This window comes from Gossypium arboreum, chromosome 3 (assembly GCF_025698485.1).
Source record: "Gossypium arboreum isolate Shixiya-1 chromosome 3, ASM2569848v2, whole genome shotgun sequence".
Lineage (NCBI taxonomy): Eukaryota > Viridiplantae > Streptophyta > Magnoliopsida > Malvales > Malvaceae > Gossypium > Gossypium arboreum.
In genome coordinates this window covers 117,825,045-117,846,981 of record NC_069072.1, presented here as the reverse complement: position 1 = coordinate 117,846,981, position 21,937 = coordinate 117,825,045, and positions in this window count along the sequence as shown.

The window sequence follows — 21,937 nt, the reverse complement described above, 5'->3', positions numbered from 1 at the left end:
CATTTAGATCAACTTACTTGCTCAATTTCCACATCGATGTAAAGTCTTATAGACATAAAGTTGAAATAAATCATCGCCATAAAACTTGCTAGGCATAAACCTGAATCACACACCGGCACAAGGCCTGCTAGACCCAAAGTCTGATATTTATTCACCGGCAATAATCTTGCTAGGCTCAAAGCCCGAATATCACAATTATAGAATCATTCCACAACATTTCATATATCGAAATCATCCAATATTCCATGTAATACATACTCACTTTCAGAGGTTTTTAAAACAGTCGAATAAAGCTCAACCACATTAATTCATTGATATATCACATTCGGCTATTATACTAATAGATTATAAAATTCGAATCATCACAGTAAAACATTCTATGTTCAAAATAAATCTTGTTTAATTGCTTAAAGACTTACCTCAGATATCGACGGACGTTACAAATTGGCTATTCGTCTATTTTTGTTTTTCCCCGATCTAAGTCTGATTTCCTTTGTTCTTGATCTTAAAATTGAATCAACAATGGCCGAATACCTTATTTCTTATTCTTTTCTTTCTTATTTTATTTTCTGCAATAACAAAGTAATATGATACCTTATTTTATTTTTTTATGTTATGATATATTATAAATTATTTCATAAGTTACCATATTAACCTTTATTAAATAATACAAAATAGTTATTCATTAAGGTCATGACCGTCCAAGACATATTATCATGGAAAATTTGCAACATAAATACGCCATAATTAAAAGCCACTATCAATTTAACCTTTATGTTTTAAACTATCAAGTTTTCAACTTACGCGATTAAATTCTTTTATTAAATTAAGCATACAAATAATCAAATTTAAATAGAAAACTTTCACATATTCAAATTCACATATAATAAACATGAAAAATAATATTTAAATATTTTTGACTCAGATTCGTGGTCCTGAAACAACCATTCTGATTAGGGTCTAAATCAGACTGTTACAAATATAGTATCAAAATCAATATACACAAGGGCCTAAGTCCATCAGTAATAGTAATATCCTACCCAACCAGCCTCTACACACCGTCTCCGTCCAACCCTACACTCCATGTGGGGATTTAATCAACCTACCCATCCCTACACTCCATGTAGTACCGAATGCTACACAAAACAGAAATTTGCAGCTGAGCTGCCAGTATATTAGGCTTAAAAAGCCTTTCAGTACACTTCTTCCAATTAATATCAACCCCATCCCAATGCAATGCAACATACAATAATATGTCATGCTATAACGAGTCTATTAGATACATATACGGTTCAGTATACATGCCGGTATATAACAAGATCAGTGCGTAATTCACATAATCAATAACATACAGTTAAGAGTCTAAGAAGTGCTTACTGACCCTATGGAAGGTTCACAGTTGACTTGGGCTACCCGTGCAACCTTAGCAAATATTTCAGTAAAAATGGGCTCATATGCCCATGTGGTCTGCCAGTGTGGGCCCACACGTCCGTGTGGCTTACAAGGCCCAAATTTTCCTTGGCTGTGTAGATCACATGGCCTGGCCCAAAATCCCACATGCCCATGTGGCCCACACGGCCTAAATTAGTTTAGTCCTAGTGTCGAACACGGCCTATCTGGCCATCACACGGTCGTATCTTGTGCGTACGGCCTGGCCTCATCGACCTCACGCCTGTGTTAGGGCACATGACCTACCACACGGGCGACCATACACCCGTGTGGTATCGACAGTGAGGTTTTTGGCTTTCACTAAAACCTCATTTTTTGTGCAATCTAGTACAACCTATATTGTTTTCGATGCATAAACATTCATAAGCCTCCGGAACCTAAAAATTGACCAAAATATCACTCAATTAATCACTTATTTCGATTCTCAACCAACTAAAATCGGAAGGAACACACCCTAAACTCTAACGAAGCCTTTACCTTCAAGCAAGAACAACAATTTCACACACCGGAGCATCGACTAGCTGTCCACAGCCCCTTAACTCCCACCTAAGTACCAACATAAGCCCCCATTAACAGAATATTCGTTAACCAAAACAAAAATGCATTTAATCAAACTTACCAAATCATACGGAAACAATAGATAGCAACACCGCAATTTGAAAGGATGTAAAGAGAGTATTAATCGAAGAGGAAAAGAGCAGTAGAGAAAAGAAAAGAGAAGAAACAGAGGGGATGTCAAAACTTTTGGAGAAAAACTGAAATTTTTGGGAAAGGAAGAGGTAAAAATGAAAAAGAAAATTAAAAGATAATATAACCCCCTTATTTTCCTCCCACAAATCCACTAACCTACAACCACTCCAGAGTCTCCACTCTGCCGAAATTCTTGCCCATCACTGAGCAAAAATAAAAGCCATGCTCCTATAGGGATTTGAACTCCAGACCTCTAACATACCATCACACAGCTTAACCATTAGACCAACAGGCCCATTCGGTTATAAACTTACAACCAATTAAATAAAAGCCTACTGAACAAGGTTAACGCTTAGTTCATAAAAACACCAAAATTTGCCCAAGTCATGGCTTGAGCTTGGGACCTCTCACACATGCCCAGAACACTTAATCATTGAAGCAAATACTCAATTGTGTCACGTATACCCAAAAAAAAATTAAAATTTTGGGGCGTTACACAAAATCTTGACAAAAATAACAATTATATAACAAATATATAATATCTCATCTATTCTCATATATAACTCAAAACATGCATAAGATTTAAAGAATGTCACTTTTTATGGGATCAAATTATTTAAGAAGAAGAGAAATTTATTTTGATTATCTATTTATACTTATAAATAGAACATAACCTGAATTTGATACCGATTGTTAGAAAAATGAGTTTGGAAAATGCAATGAAAATGTTTTAGAAAAAACTTAGAGTTTTATTTTTTTTTCAAAAACAAGAACTTCGTTGTGATATCTAAAGTAATAAACACTTAATAAAAATTTTACCTTTTTGATTTGTCTAGGATGGATGCTTCGACCGAGTAGTCTTCTCTGCTATCCTTAAGCTCAAGTCAGTCGAGTGTGGGCTCGCTTTGAATTAGAAATTTTTTCACAAAATTACCAGTAGGGTAATTTTGTAATTTATCTAAATTTTGGGGTCAAGTTGTAAATATGAAAATATCTCTAAAAATTTTCTGAAATAATTTTTTCAAAGTATTTTCTCTCTACATATTTCCCTTGAATTCAAGTGTTTGAAAAATAATAACCCAAGGGTCTCTTTATATAAGAGGAGTTTAGAGATCAACTATGATTAAACTTAATCACTTTAATATTAAATTAATATAATACTTATCAAGATAAATCTTAGATTAAAATTAAAATTAAATATTATTAAATTAATGAATATTTATCTATAAGATAATTATTAAATTAATTTTAATATTAAGATAATATCTTTAATATTAAACTAATAAAATACTATGAGGATTATTAAATTAAATTTAGGCATAATTGTAAAAAATGCCCTCAACGTTTAAAGGTTTTTGGGTTTGAGGCCTTAACGTTCTTTTTACACCCTCAATGTTTTGATTTTTTTCAAAAATCGATCCAATTTTAATAGTCAACGTGAGTTGACCGTTAATCAAACTGCAGGTCAACATAGTAGCCTATATAGCATGCCACATAAGTGCACGATGTCATAGATGATGCCATCTATTTAACAAAATTCTTTTTTTTTTTCATTTTCTTTCTATTTTTCCTTTTCTGCTTTTGTTTCTAATCTTAAAATACATTGAAACAGTGCTGTTAGGAGATGACACAATCGCCTTTTCCTCAACTTCATCCGCCACCACCACCACCAACGGTAGATGGTTCACGTCTAACCTTCTTCTGAGTTCCTCTGATGGATATATTTTTATCACGAATAACAACAATGCAAAAAAAAATGGTAATTATTCTTTCAAGATAATTAATGAAAATAAAAAAAATTGAATATCCTAAGATACCCAGATCTAAATACCCCTACAAAATATCAACTCTGCTTGAAATACTCATGGTTATCTGTGAGCCAAGGAGATCTATGAAGGTGAGTTAGGACTGGTTCATGTGTGGTTTCAGTTTCACTGGTTTGTTGTTGAAAATAGATATGGAAATCGATGCTAGAATCTAGTATTTCGACAGTGGTGGTGGTGGAAGTAAAGGGTTGCTAGGATCTGTAAGAGTACAAGTTGATGGATTTAAGCCTTTGTAAAATAGATGGGGATAGAAGAAGTCTAGGGTTGTTTGTTTCATCTCTTTCGTGGAGTGATAGGTTGTCACTGACATCGCCAAAAGCAATAGCGCCAGAGTTGTTAGAAGAGAAGGTCGAAGAGAAATGATAGTACCAATGGTAATGTTAAGGAAGATAAAGAAAACAGTAGGGGTAAAACAACTAAAAATGGAAGCCCAAATGGAAGAAAAATGTACAGTCGACATTGATTCTTCCAACATAGAATAGAAGGGAAGATAGAAAACAGGAAGAAGAAAGGCATGGAAAGGAAAGGAAAAAAAAGAATTTTGTTAAATAGATGAAGTCATCTATGATGTCGTGCGCTTATGTGGCATGCCACATAGGCTACTATATTGATCGCTCAAATTGACTAATTTTTGAAAAAATCATAACGTTGAGGGTGTCAATAAAAAAAAAGGTTAATGGCTCAAACCCAAAAACCCTTAAATGTTGAGGGTATACCAATTGCATAAAATACCCTCGACGTTTGGGGGGTTTTGGTTTTGTGCCATTGACCTTTTTTTTTATTGGCACCCTTAATGCTATGATTTTTTCAAAAACCAGTCTAATTTTAACGATAAACGTGAGTTAATTGTCAGTCAAACAGCAGATCAAGGAAATAATCTATGTGGCATGCCACATAAGCACGATGTCATAAATGATGTCATTAAAATTTTTTTTTTCATGTTTTTCCATCTTCTTTCTTTGTCTCTCTTTCTCTCTTCCCCTCTAAAACATTTTTTCTCAGTGTTTTCCCAGATTTTCTCTCTTTCCAAACACATCTTTAGTTTTTTTCTCTCTTTCTAGATTTTTGCAATGCCTCAATGAGTTATTAGTTATTTTCTAATCAATACATCTTTATTAAGGAAATGACATATAACAAATAGCCAAAAGGGCATGCAAACTAATGAAATCCATTTTCTTCATTTTTCTCATGATTTTCTTTAGTTTTCTCACCAACCAAACAAAATAAAATGAATCCATACAAAAAAAAGAAGCTAACTTTCTAGTGTTTTAACAAAAACGCAGTAAATCCCACATCTCATTTTATACTAATTTAGCTAAATCTACCAACTTTAACCTCCAACTTCAGCATTGAGAGAATCTAGGAAAGCATTGAGAAAAAAAAAAGTGAGCATGATTCGGAATTGTTGGAACACATACTTTTTTTTTTATTTGAAGTTCAATTACAGAACAAGGCAAGAAGGCTTATCTTGTTTTAAGAAATGTTGGGATGATGTTGCGAACCTTCTCACTATGTTTGTCTCTATTGATTTGAAAGAGCTTGTTTGGTTTATGCAGTTGGCCTCTATAGAAGGCCAGAAACTGTTCTATTTTTGAGAATATTCCTAGGAGTTTTTTTGAGTTGTGTGAACAGTAATCTCTCTGCCTCTTTCTAAGGCTGAAAGTGACGATAAAGATTCACTAAATTGGAAAAAACCTTTTTTGCCTTTGACTGAAGCTTAATTGTGATGCATAATTTGATATTATAGTGATTTGTAAGGACTCTAATGGTGATAATGCCCTTACACCTCTGCTGAAACCATTGCAATTCGTCAATTTTGCTCCTTGGCAAGTTTGAAAGGTTGGTCTCATGTTATTGTGAAGTCTTGATTGCTTGCAGCTTATCCAAAGATTAAAGAAGTCGGTTTCTTGTAAAGATTGGAGAATATTAGGCTCTTGTTGTAATATTTTGTTTTCTTAGTTAGCTAGTTTGACAGGATAGATAATATGACTCATGTTTTCTTTGTTGTAAAATTGTAATATTGTGTTTTCTTGGTTTGTGACAAGTTTCTCAATTCCAAATCATGTTTCTAAATAAGATAATCCGAATTTAGGTGTTTGGAAAGAGAGAAAATCTGGGAAAGCATTGACAAAAAAAATGTTTTAGAGGAGAAGAGGGGAAGAAAGTAAAAGAAAGAAGATGGAAAAAAATGAAAAAAAATTATTTTGATGATGTCATCTATGACATCGTGCTTATGTGGCATGCCACATAAGCTATTTCGTTAACCTGCCATTTGACTAGTTGTCAACTTACGTTTATCATTAAAATTGGGCTAATTTTTGAAAAAAACATAACATTGAGGGTGTCAATAAAGAAATTATCAAGGACACAAAACCAAAACCCCCCAAATGCTTGAGGGTATTTTTTTTGCAATTATGCTTATGCAATTATGCCTTAAATTTAATATTAAATTTATTAAAATAATAATATTTCTGGAATAGTTCATCTGAAATCAAATTGCCTAGTAGAGTTGTAACACCCCGAACCCGAGACCATCGCCGATTGTCGGACACGAGGGTTAACAAGCCAAATCCACATGTTTAGCCCATCAATTTGACATTTCGGTCAGGTGGAAAACTGCGTCCTTGTCGCCTTAAAATCATATCTCGAGTTTCAAAACTCGGAAACTGTTTTCGTAAATTTTCTCTGAATTTAGACTCATATATCCATCCATGGATTTATTTTTAGAATTTTTGGTCGGCCAATTGGAATATTTTATTAGTTAAAGTCACCCATGTTACAGAGATCGACTGCTCTGACCTTTGCGCGTTACAACTTGAATATCTATCCGTACAGGGCTTTAATACTGGTGCCGTTTGTTTCTAATGAAACTAGACTCAAAATGGAATCTGTACATATAAGGCATGACTCCTGATTCTTTCTGGATAATTTATAGTAAATTTTTAAAGTTGCGACAGGGGACCCAGAAACCGTTCTGGCCCTGTCTCACAATAGCATTAATATCTCTTAACATGTAACTCCTATGACCGTTTCGTTTCTTCCATATGAAAGTAGACTCATCAAGGTTCATTTACATAACTTATTCACTATTTAATACCATTCCTACAAATTTTGGTGATTTTTCAAAACCACTCCACTGCTGCTGCCAGCATCTGTTTTCAAGGTAGGTCTTATCTATTTGTAGTCTCCATGATCCAACTAGTCTTGCCATACATAGGTTCACCTATGACCATTTTAGCCATTCAATGGCTGATCATGTGACCAACACTCCCATTTCCAATCCATAATTACATCATGAAACCATATATATATATATATACAAATCACAAATGGTCCAAGTTAGTACTTGACTTCTACGAGCCATTTAGCATGGCCGTACACATATACATCACAACACAATTGAACCGACAAGGGTAGTCCTATACATGCCATTTCAAAGTTCAACCAAAATTATACCAAAATGGAGGCTTTGATAGTGTAGATGACTTGACTTTAATGATCCCGAATCCGATTGCTATCGAGCAAAATCTATAAAGCAGAGAGCCAAAGCAGCGGGGTAAGCATTTTTATGCTTAGTAAGTCTCAAGGAATAAAATCAGCTTTAATTAAAGCAATACATTCACATAGCCAAATGCATCATTTCATTAATACACATTCACATAATCATTCTTACTTCACACTTCATCATTATATACTTTCACAAGGTATCAACCACTTCAATAGTTGATATTCGTTAGTCGATTGAGCGAATGTTGCTCAAACATGTCGACTTTTCAATGCACATATAAACATACCTTATTCTTTGGGCTTTTCGAGCGTACTAATTGAATTTATTACAGCAACCAACACTCACCTCCAGCCCAAGCTTCTTGAATACAACTGGATATAACCACGTGCACGAATGCCTTGGTCTTAGCTTTGGATAGAACGACTTGCACGAATGCCTTGGTCTTAGCAGGATGTAGCCGCTTAGCACAATTGCCTTGGTCTTAACCGGATATAATTTCCAGCATAAATGTCTTGGGACTTAGCAGGATATCATTCAATTGCTCATGCACACATACATCAATAATCATTAGACATTCATGTTTCATTTTCGTTACTAAGGCTCAAACACAAAGGTAATCACTAGCATAATCGCCTTGGGACTTAGCGGGTATCATTCAAATGCTCATACACACATAAATCGATAATCATTACACATCCATATTTCATTTCACATAATTCAAGTAGGGTCACTTCTTGAGGACTTACCTCGGATGTTGTCGAGCGGCTTTTACGGCTATTCGATCACTTTTCCTTCCCTTGTCCAATTGTGGCCCTCTAAGCTCTTAAGCTAATTCAAACAAATTTAATTTATTAAAACCTCATTATGCTAGCTTATGGCGAATATGACAAGGAGTTTAAATGGTCATATGGCCACCCTTTAGCTTGAATACACAATGGTCATGCACATTTTATACTACATCAAGCAATTCAATACAATTCATTCAAGCATCAAGGAAAAGCTAAGGCCATCAATAGGCTACCTAAGGCGAATATACATGTCCAATTTGAGGCCAATTATCCACTTAATACCACACAAAAAAAAACAGCATGCATTTTACTAGTTAATGTTTTACATATTGTGGCTCAATACTTATAATATAGCATCAAGCACTCATATGGCCGATTATACTTGCAATTTCACAAACATTCTTCAACATTTTATTCTTTAAACAAACATATTCATCACTTACTTCATAACCAAAACATCATGTGCAAACATATATATACATATATGTGCATGGCCGAATTTCAAGGTGCCCATAGCCATCCAAAACACAAATTTTAACTATCATGCAAGAAGCATGAACCATGCTCATGAATGCATCATGGCCGAATACATCACAATCATGCCCTTTCAACTTCAATCATGGTTAAACAAAAAGAAAACTCAAAGTCTTACTCAAGATGGCTACAAAGAAATTTCAAGAGTAGACAATCCATCTTTGCATGCATCATCATCAAGCTTCACACTTAGCATGCAATGGCTTTATCACCATATTCACTTGGGCGAATTTCATTCCCATGACATAACAAAGATTTGAACCATGGGCTAACAAGAACATCAATCTAGCAACCAAAAACATGCATGAATCTCATGGCACAACCTCAAACATACCTTACTCTTGATGCAAGTATAGCCAACCTCTTCCTAATCCTCTTCCAAACCAAGTATGAAGCAAAACTCCTTCCTTATCCTTAGTATTTTCGGCCAAAAGGAGAGTGAAAATAGATGAACAAAAATTTTTTTTCTTTGTTTTGTTTCTCTCATATACGGCACAAGGGGAAGCATCCACACTCATTTTTTTTCATTTCTTTACCCATGCTCTTATTTTATTATTTCTAACATCCACCACTAGCAAAACATGTTTAAGACATGTTTTATTTTGCCCATCTTCATCACCATGGCGCCACTTCCTTCTCTTTGGGTAAATTGACATGCAAAACCATTCTTTTGCATGCATATACTATTAGACCATTGAAGATTGGCCTATCACCTTTCAACAATGTTTCATATAAGTCCATCTTAATAAATTCACATAGAAATGATCAAATTAATGCATGCAACTTTCACACATGCATTTGCTAACATCATAAACATAGAATATAACTTTTAATTACTTATAAGACTCGGTTTAATGGTCCCGACACCACTTCCCGACTAGGGTCAAATTAGGGATGTCACAACTCTCCCCCACTTAAGAAATTTTCGTCCCCGAAAATCTTACCGGTAAATAGGTTTGGATATCGCTCTTTCATAGAGTTCTCGGTCTCCCAAGTAGCTTCTTCTATCCCGTGCTTGAGCCATAACACTTTCACTAGCGGAACCCGCTTGTTTATAACTCTTTCACTTCTCGTGATAGGATACGAATCGGTTCTTCCTCATAACTCATATTAGCTTGAATTTCAATTTCGATGGACTAATCACGTGCGATGGATCGGATCTATAGCGTCGAAGCATCGAAACATGAAAGACATCGTGAACCTTTTCGAGTTCGGGGCAAAATCAAGCGATATGCCCTGGACCAACTCGCTCGGATATCTCATATGGCCCAATGAACCTCGGGCTCAACTTGCCCTTACGGCCGAATCGAGTATCTTTTTCCAAGCGATACCTTGAGAAACACTTTATCACCCACGATACTCGATATCCTTACACTTCAGATCGCGTCGACTTCTAACGATCGGAGGCTATCTTGGACTTTCACGGATTACTTTCACTTTCATTCAGCATCTCTAATCAAATCCACCGAAAATCTTGCTTTCACCGAGCTCGGTCCAAAACAATGGTGTACGGCATTTACGGCCGTACAAAGCCTCGTAGGGTGCCATCTTAATACTTGATTGAAAGTTGTTGTTGTGGCGAATTCAATCAATGGCAAATACCGTTCCCATGAACCACTAAACTCGAGGACGCAACATCTCAACATATCCTCAAGTATCCGAATTATCCTCTCGGATTGACCATCGGTTTGGGGGTGAAAAGCGGTCTTTGAAATGCAACTTGGTACCCAAAGCTTCTTGCAACTTTTTCCAAAATCGCGAGGTAAATCTCGGATCTCTATCCAAAACACGATGGAAATAGGCACCCGTGTAATCTCACAATCGAGAAAGCGTACAATTCGGCTAATTTGTCCATTGAAAAATCCGTGCGTCACGGGGACAAAGTGAGCCGACTTAGTCAATCTATCTACCACGACCCAAACCGGATCCTTCTTACTCGGCGACAATGGCGGTCCGGATACAAAGTCCATTGTGACTCGATCCCATTTCCACTTGGGTATCGTGATTGGTGAAGTAATCTGAAGGCACTTGATGTTCGCTTTCACTTGTTGACATATTAAACATCTCGAAACAAAGTCGGAGATGTCTCGTTTCATACCATGCCACCAAAACAAGCGTTTCAAATCGTTGTACATCTTCGTACTCCGGGTGGATTGCCATTCGGCTACAATGGGCTTCATTCGAATTATCGAAATGAGTTCAATTCTTTGGAACACCTGACGACTTTGAACCTCAAACAATCGTCATCATCGATTTGAAACTCCGAGTCCTTGTTGAACACACTCGGCCGTTTTGCGACCAACTCGTCGTCGACTTTACGAGCTTCTCGAATTTGATGTATCAATAATGGTTTGGCTTTCAATTCAGCTACTAACACCTTTGTCGGATCGAGCAGACAAGTGCACATTCATCGCTCGTAAGCGAATAATGATTCGACTCAAGGCATCCGCAACCACATTCGCCTTTCGGGTTATAGTCAATGACCAGCTCATAATCCTTTTTGACTCGAGCCAATGTCTTTGTCGTAGATTTAAGTCTCTTTGGGTCATCAAATATTTGAGACTTTTGTGATCCGAGTACACATGGCACCTCTCACCAAATAAGTAATGTCGCCAAATCTTTAAAGGCGAATCGATGGCGCCAATTTGAGATCATGGGTCGGATAATTTTTCTCATGTGGCTTTAATTGCCTCGGCGCATAGGCTACAACTCGACCTTCTTGCATCAATACACAACCTAACCCAAGTAGGAGGCGTCACTATAGATGACAAACTCTTTGCGGATTCGGGTTGCACTAGAATTGGGGCTTCGATCAAATAAGTTTTGAGTTGATCGAAACTTTTCGACATTTCTCCGTCCATTCGAACTTAACATCCTTTTGGAGTAACCGTCATCGGCGTGGCTATCGTTGAAAACCTTTACAAATTGTCGGTAATAACCAAGCAAGCCCAAAAACTCGAACCTCGGTAATATTTCTGGAGGCTTCTAATTAAGTATGGCTGAAATTTTATTGAATTCGACTCGAATACCGTCTGAGATACCACATGACCCAAGAAGCTAACCTCTCTTAACCGAACTCACACTTGCTTGAACTTAGCATATAATTGCTTATCCGTAAAATTTGCAGCACTAACCTCGGTGTTCAGCATGTTCGGTCTCATTCCTTAATAGACCAAGATGTCATCAATGAACATGACTACTGAATCGATCCAAATATGGTGCGAAGATCCGATTCATTAAATCCATAAATACCGCAGGGCATTAGTAAGCCCAAGCGGCATCACTAAGAACTCATAGTGACCATATCTCGATTCGAAGGCGGTCTTGGAGTGCGTCCGAATCTCGGATTCGCAATTGATAATAGCCCGATCTCAAATCTATTTTCGAGAACACGAGGCTCCCTTGATTGATCGAACAAGTCATCGATACGTGGTAGCGGATATTTGTTCTTTATCGTCGCTTTATTAAGGCGGCGATAGTCGATCTACAACCTCATGGTTCCATCCTTCTTTTCACAAACAACAACTGGCGCACCCCAAGGCGAACAACTCGGCGAGCAAAACCTCTATCCACCAATTCTTGCAAGCGAGCTTTCAACTCCTTTAATTCCGTTGGTGCCATACGATACGGAGCTATCGAAATTGAGTGGTACCGGTACCAATTCGATGCCAAAATCTATTTCCGAGCGGTGGTAAACGGCAATTCTTGAGGAAAACATCCGGGTATTCACAAACCACGGGCGCAGATTCGGGTTTCTTTTACGATTCCTTGTCATCGAACACGTCGCAAGGTGCGCCGCACCCTTTTTTACATATTTAGGGCCAACATTGCGATATTACGGTGGCAACCCTTTAAGTCCGTAGACTCAACCCGAATTATCTCATTATTCGCGCACCTCAAATCGATAGTCTTGCTTTTGCAATTGACAACCGCATCGTGCATGGTCAACCAATCCAAACCAAGAATAACGTCAATTCATCGAGCGACAAAAGCATCAAGTCCATGGGAAAACAAGAACCTCGGAACACTAGGGGACTTTTCTTGCACACTTTGTTGACAAGCACGTAATGACCCAAGGGTTTGACACCGAATTACAAACTCGATGAGACTCAATAGGCAAAGTCTTCTTTGGATGCTAAGGTTTCACATATATAAGAATGAGTAGAACCGGGGTCAATCAAAGCAATCACATTAGTATTGAAAAGAGTGAAAGTACGGTAATGACATCCGGAGAGGCAGCATCCTCGGCGTGCGCGTATGGCATAAGTCCTAGCGAGAACACGAGCCTCGGATCGATGGTAGCATCTCTAGATCCTCTCGACCGCCCGACATTGCCCATATTTCTAGGTGGCCTACCTCGGCGATGGTAGCACCGGGTTTCCACTTTGACTTACATTTTGTTCAAGCATCCTCGGGCAATCCTTCATAAAGTGGTCGGCCGATCCACACTTATAGCGAGGGCGATCACAAAACCAACAGCTCCCGAATGCCATTTGCCACAATGCGGACACTCGCCTCTCTCTGCGATCATTTCCACCATGGCGATCGAAGTGACTCGTGTGGTCACAGGGGTCGATCGCGTCCTCGTCTAGAAAAGCCCGGCGCCTCTAGACCGGCTCACATCATCTCGAAATCTCTTGATGCTGTTGAAGAGACTTTCCGAGGACCTCTTCGAATTCTCCGGTTCCCACATCACTTTTGTTTCTCCTTTCTAAGCTCTTGACTTTACAAGCTCACTCAACAAGTACTACGAACTCTCGTATTTCGAGAATGCCAGCGAACATCCTTATATCATCATTCAGCCCATCCTCGAAGCGTTTACATAATAGCTTCGGACGAAATGCATTCTCGCGTCTGGCTAAGCCTCACAAATTTTCGTTAAGTAGTCGATGGCGACATAGAACCTTGCTTAAGATCAAGAAATTCCTTCGCTTTTGGTTGATGAATCTCTGGTGATATACTTTTTTGAACTAGGTTTGAAAGAATTCCCAAGTCACTTGCTCTCTAGGCACCACAAGTCGAGTACTCCACCAATAGTAGGCGGAATCGCGTAGCAAGGAGATGGTACACTTTAGGCACTCATCGGTGTACAAGATAGCTCATCGAGCACCGGATAGTGTTGTCCAACCAAAATTCAGCTCGCTTCGGCATCATCATCATCCGTAGCTTTGAATTCGGTGGCCCCATGTTTTCGAATCCTATCATTGGGGCTTACTTGACCTTATTTGGTCGATTCTGGAGGTATTGTAGGTCTTGAGGTTGCATTTGTCGGGAATGGAGGTTGTGGAGCAGTAGTGTTAGTTCGAATGTATTGGTTAAACCATTCATTCATCACACTATAAAAGGCTTGCCTAGCCTCATCATTCGGATTCTTGGCCATAGGTTGAGAGTCATGGCGCTGTCCCTTCTTGCAGGAGCAGCGCCACACTCTCCACATCATCAGCTATCGCTCGGTTGGGATCGGGATCCATTACTATAAACAACACAAAGTCAAATTGTCAGAAATCACCACACTATCGATTCATCATTTAATGGCATGTATAGCTAGACCCAAAACACATCACGGTAGTCCTAGAATCGACTAAACCGTGGCTCGATACCAATAAAATTGTAACACCCGAACCGAGACCATCGCCGATTGTCGGACACGAGGGTTAACAAGCCAAATCCACATGTTTCGCCCATCAATTTGACATTTCCAGTCAGGCTGGAAAACTGCGTCACTGTCGCCTTAAAAATCATATCTCGAGTTTCAAAACTCGGAAACTGGTTTCGTAAATTTTCCCTGAATTTAGACTCATATATCCATCCATGGATTTATTTCTAGAATTTTTGGTCGGGCCAATTGGTACAGTTTATTAGTTAAAGTCACCCATGTTACAGAGATTGACTGCTCTGACCTTTGGGCGTTACAACTTGAATATCTCTCTGTACAGGGCTTTAATACTGGTTCCGTTTGTTTCTAATGAAACTAGACTCAAAATGGAATCTGTAAATATAAGGCATGACTCCTGATTCTTTCTGGATAATTTATAGTAAATTTTTAAAGTTGCGACAGGGGACCCAGAAGCCGTTCTGGCCCTGTCTCACAATAGCATTAATATCTCTTAACATGTAACTCCTATGACCGTTTCGTTTCTTCCATATGAAAGTAGACTCATCAAGGTTCATTTAAATAACTTATTCACTATTTAATACCATTCCTACAAATTTTGGTGATTTTTCAAAACCACTCCACTGCTGCTGCCAGCATCTGTTTTCAAGGTAGGTCTTATCTATTTGTAGTCTCCATGATCCAACTAGTCTTGCCATACATAGGTTCACCTATGACCATTTTAGCCATTCAATGGCTGATCATGTGACCAACACTCCCATTTCCAATCCATAATTACATCATGAAACCATATATATATATATACAAATCACAAATGGTCCAAGTTCAGTACTTGACTTCTACGAGCCATTTTCGCATGGCCGTACACATATACATCACAACACAATTGAACCGACAAGGGTAGTCCTATACATGCCATTTCAAAGTTCAACCAAAAATTATACCAAAATGGAGGCTTTGATAGTGTAGATGACTTGACTTTAATGATCCCGAATCCGATTGCTATCGAGCAAAATCTATAAAACAGAGAGCCAAAGCAGCGGGGTAAGCATTTTTATGCTTAGTAAGTCTCAAGGAATAAAATCAGCTTTAATTAAAGCAATACATTCACATAGCCAAATGCATCATTTCATTAATACACATTCACATAATCATTCTTACTTCACACTTCATCATTATATACTTTCACAAGGTATCAACCACTTCAATAGTTGATATTCGTTAGTCGATTGAGCGAATGTTGCTCAAACATGTCGACTTTTCAATGCACATATAAACATACCTTATTCTTTGGGCTTTTCGAGCGTACTAATTGAATTTATTACAGCAACCAACACTCACCTCCAGCCCAAGCTTCTTGAATACAACCGGATATAACCACGTGCACGAATGCCTTGGTCTTAGCGGATAGAACGACTTACACGAATGCCTTGGTCTTAGCCGGATGTAGCCGCTAGCACAATTGCCTTGGTCTTAATCCGGATATAATTTCCAGCATAAATGTCTTGGGACTTAGCCGGATATCATTCAATTGCTCATGCACACATACATCAATAATCATTAGACATTCATGTTTCATTTTCGTTACTAAGGCTCAAACACAAAGGTAATCACTAGCATAATTGCCTTGGGACTTAGCCGGGTATCATTCAAATGCTCATACACACATAAATCGATAATCATTACACATCCATATTTCATTTCACATAATTCAAGTAGGGTCACTTCTTGAGGACTTACCTCGGATGTTGTCGAGCGGCTTTACGGCTATTCGATCACTTTTCCTTCCCTTGTCCAATTGTGGCCCTCTAAGCTCTTGAGCTAATTCAAACAAATTTAATTTATTAAAACCTCATTATGCTAGCTTATGGCGAATATGACAAGGAGTTTAAATGGTCATATGGCCACCCTTTAACTTGAATACACAATGGTCATGCACATTTTATACTACATCAAGCAATTCAATACAATTCATTCAAGCATCAAGGAAAAGCTAAGGCCATCAATAGGCTACCTAAGGCGAATATACATGTCCAATTTGAGGCCAATTATCCACTTAATACCACACAAAAAAAACAGCATGCATTTTACTAGTTAATGTTTTACATATTGTGGCTCAATACTTATAATATAGCATCAAGCACTCATATGGCCGATTATACTTGCAATTTCACAAACATTCTTCAACATTTTCTTCTTTAAACAAACATATTCATCACTTACTTCATAACCAAAACATCATGTGCAAACATATATATACATATATGTGCATGGCAATTCAAGGTGCCCATAGCCATCCAAAACACAAATTTTAACTATCATGCAAGAAGCATGAACCATGCTCATGAATGCATCATGGCGAATACATCACAATCATGCCCTTTCAACTTCAATCATGGTTAAACAAAAAGAAAACTCAAAGTCTTACTCAAGATGGCTACAAAGAAATTTCAAGAGTAGACAATCCATCTTTGCATGCATCATCATCAAGCTTCACACTTAGCATGCAATGGCTTTATCACCATATTCACTTGGGCGAATTTCATTCCCATGACATAACAAAGATTTGAACCATGGGCTAACAAGAACATCAATCTAGCAACCAAAAACATGCATGAATCTCATGGCACAACCTCAAACATACCTTACTCTTGATGCAAGTATAGCCAACCTCTTCCTAATCCTCTTCCAAACCAAGTATGAAGCAAAACTCCTTCCTTATCCTTAGTATTTTGGCCAAAAGGAGAGTGAAAATAGATGAACAAAAATTTTTTTTCTTTGTTTTGTTTCTCTCATGTACGGCACAAGGGGAAGCATCCACACTCATTTTTTTCATTTCTTTACCCATGCTCTTATTTTATTATTTCTAACATCCACCACTAGCAAAACATGTTTAAGACATGTTTTCTTTTGCCATCTTCATCACCATGGCGGCCACTTCCTTCTCTTTGGGTAAATTGACATGCAAAACCATTCTTTTGCATGCATATACTATTAGACCATTGAAGATTGGCCTATCACCTTTCAACAATGTTTCATATAAGTCCATCTTAATAAATTCACATAGAAATGATCAAATTAATGCATGCAACTTTCACACATGCATTTGCTAACATCATAAACATAGAATATAACTTTTAATTACTTATAAGACTCGGTTTAATGGTCCCGACACCACTTCCCGTCTAGGGTCAAATTAGGGATGTCACAAGAGTCCCACAAGTAGTGTGATTCATCCACTACTCAACCGCCGAATGACCACCCACTGACCATCAGAATGTCACCGTTACTGACACCAACACTGTTGTGTCTAGTTGCGCCACCGTAAGTGCGACACCTTGAGATAGTTCAATCTGGACTAGTGACAGTTTGACTGGTCCGGTCTTGCCATCGATTGGACCGTCGACCTAGTTTCACATACCAGACCTGGTCTGACTAGTTTTGGGGCCTTGGTCTCAGTTTTGGGTTCTTGGGCCCCAATTTTGATCACATATCAAAATTTCAAGTTCAATTACCAATTGGGACAATTGTTTGAGTTGGAAATTAATTTCCAGCAATATCATATTTATTTTAATTAATTTGATTAATTTAATTTTACATGATCAAAAATTGATTTTTCCAAAAAATCATTAAGATTTTCCAAAGTTAATTTTTCAATAAAATTCTTTAATCAAAATTTCTAGTTTAACAATTTTCACAACTGCCTAGTTTAATTCCACGTTGAATAAATCAACTTAATTAAATTATTTACAAAGTCATTAAATTTTCTTTTGATTCAAATGTAGTTTGATCGAGCTTTTGTTGAGCTAGCGGAGGGACCAATCGGACGTATACAATTATGCTTTAGTAATTGTAATTATGTCCAAAAGCATCATTCTAATAATTTACAATTACTTAATCATGGAGTAAGTCCACAAGAAGTACCATAATTGAAAACTTCTTATTGTATACTCTTTATGAAAACAATTCATACAACTACTTTGTCTAATGACCTCGTCATTTTTGTTTTACCCTAATATGATATCCTTGATTCTTTTGAGTTAAATTCGTTCACTCAATACAATCATATTTTATCTTATTGTCACCATTGTGTCTTCTTAATGATTAATATTATCACTGTCAGCAAATAATTGTGATAAATTGCTTGGTTGAGAACACGCAACCAGTGACCACATTCTATATTTATCAACCTACACAATACCAATGAGAGAATATCATTAACTCTTTAATCAAGCTATAAATTTCATTGTTGTTAGTAAAGTCATGTAACACCCCTAACCCGTATCTGTTGTCAGAATAGGGTTATAATACCTATCAACACACAACATATATTATTCATCCTCATATATAATTTAATACAACCACATTGTCCCTTATAAAGACCTACGAGGCCTTAAACAAGCTTTAGAAATGGTTCGAGACTAAACCGAAAACATACGATAATTTTGTAAAACATATAATTCTTTTTCAATCATACAAGGGTCACACGCCCGTGTGAATAGGCCGTGTGCCTCACACGGCTAGTAGACACGCCCATGTCTTAGGCCGTGTGAAAACAGGGCATACATATTGACTTGTATCACACGGCCAAGGACACGTCTGTGTGTCAGGCCATGTGAAAACTGGAGAGTATACTGACTAGGGTCACATGGCCAACCAGATGCCCATGTGTCAAGCCCGTGTACCCTTTAAGGGGTATACTGACTTATACCACACGGCTAGTCACACGCCCGTGTATGAGACTATGTGGAGCATACTGACGTCAATTCAATTTCAACACCAGTAGACACACAACCATATAGCATAATCGTGTGTCGTACATGGCTGAGACACATGCCCGTGCGTCTACCCATGTGGACAAAAATAGGCCATTTGTAAAGCCAATTTGCCACCCTTTTTGCACATGCCTAAGCAAACTCAATTGGTACCCTTTTAAGTCACAATTATGCAGCCAATAGTTATCAACCAATACATAATCATACCACATCCATTTCAACTAAAATTCACTAATCAATTCCATATCATTTACCTATTCAAATACCAAACAATTTAATTTACTTTACTAAGCATAAATCACATGTATAATTCATTTAGCAAAACCAAACTAAACATACATAACCACTTTAATTCCATTCATTCATTATAGGTCTATTACCAAACATTAAAAATAGAACTATTTGCACATTCATAAGCATCATCGAATTCATCATCTTATGCCAACTCAAATGTCCAAAATACATATCCATCAAACATACCAAAATGACTCAAGCCTATACATGCCATATACCATATATACATAACTTCAAAAGTACTAAAATAGATGATCGATAGTGTGATGAAGTCTCTGAAGATTCCTGGATTCGAGCTAGCTTCGTAGATCTATAAAACATAAAAAATTAAACAGAGTAAGCTATAAAGCTTAGTAAGTTCGTATATAAACATGAAATAATCACAACATTTATATAGCAACTCAAAATAGATAATATCATCAACATTTAAAGCAGCAATTCATGATCTAACATAGAATTTATTCATATCCTCATTCATGAGTTCTCAACTTCATCTATCTCGATATTTGAATAGTTTTCCGCACATACCTGTACTGTTACTTTTCTATTTCTCATCAATACTCTTATCAAACCTCTCTGATTTATAGGTGCTTGCGATACAAATTCATCGATATTCCGATGCCATAGTCCAATTATGGTCTTACACATACATTTCCAAGGCCCTGTTTGGTCTTTTGTTCACATGCCATAACCCAGTTATGATCTTATTTTTCAATTGCCATAGCCCGACTATGGTTTTATTCGGCAGCTTGCCTTACTAAACTCGTATATTTCATTTAATATCTCAGCATATATCCAATAGAATAAATACTATCTCAATTTCATCCATTCAATAAATAAATACACATTTAAGTTCAATTATACGAACTTACCTCGTGTTCGGAACTGACTGACCGGATCGACTATTCGACAACCTTGCTTTTCCTTCGATCTAAATCCGAATTCTTTCTTTCTTGATCTATATGAATTCAAAGTTAACTTATTTATTCATCTACTCATTCAATTTAGTCCAAAATTACTCATTTGGGCATTTTTACACATTAGCCCCCAAACTTTCACATTTTTAACAATTTAGTCCTTATTTCACAAAACATAAAAATTCACATAATTCAATATGACCCATGCTTGGCCAAATTTAACATGTATTACTAGCATCCCATATTTTCAATTTATTCACACTTTTAACTACCACATTTCACATTTCCACAAATTAATCCCTATTTGACATTTTTGTCAAAAATCACTTTACAAAACTATTAAATCTTTCATTAAATCTTCATAATCTATCATCAATCATCAAATTACTCAAGCATTAAACAATTAAAACATGTTAAATATTTAACAATTTTGCAAATTAGTCCCTAGGCTAGCTAGTATTAGATACAACGATCACAAAAACATAGAAATCATTAAAAACCGAACAAAAACGAACTTACAATTGAAACTTGAAGTAGCCGAATGTTTCAACCCTGAATTAACTTCTCTTCATGCTCCATTCACCCAAAAATGATGATAATAAGAATGTCTTTATGTTTTATTTTATTTAATATATCATTAATTAACCATTTTACTATTTTAACCTTTACTAAACCATTTAAAATCATCATATTAATGTCCATCTTTGTCCACTCAAATTAAAATGGTCTAATTACAACATAAAAACCTTAAATTTAATAAATCATGTCTATTTAACACCTTTAACAAGTAGAATGCAACTTTTGCATTTTACGCAATTTAGTCCTTTTTCTCAAATTGAGCAATTAAATGATAAAATTAGCTCACGAAATTTTCACACATACATACTATCATGCTGTAAACACCAAAAATAATATTAAAATAAATTTTCAACATCGAATTTGTGGTTCCAAAACCACTATTCTGATTCAGTTAAAACTGGGTTGTTATAAGTCATGTACCCAACATACCGACTATGGTCTTACACATACATTGCCAAGGCCCTGCCATGGTCTTTTTTTTTCACATGCCAAAACCCGACTATGGTCTTATTCGGCAATTTTCCATTCTAAACTCATATATTTCAATTAATATCTCAACATATATCCAATAGAATAAATACTATCTCAACATTTAAGTTCAACTGTATGAACTTACCTCGTGTTCGAAATTGACTGATCAAATCGACTATTGACAACCTTGCTTTTCCCCCGATCTAAATCCAAATTCTTTCTTTGTTGATCTATATGAATTCAAAATTAACTTATTTATTCATCTACTCATTCAATTTAATCCAGAATTACTCATTTGGGCCTTTTTAGACATTAGTCCCCAAACTTTCACATTTTTAACAATTTAGCCCTTGTAACACCCCTTACCCGTATTCGATGCCAGAATAGGGTACGAGGCATTACCATAACACATACGCTTGTAAACTTATTAAACCGAGTCATAAAATCTCATTCAATTTAAAATCATTCATACACATGCATATCGTCCCTTAT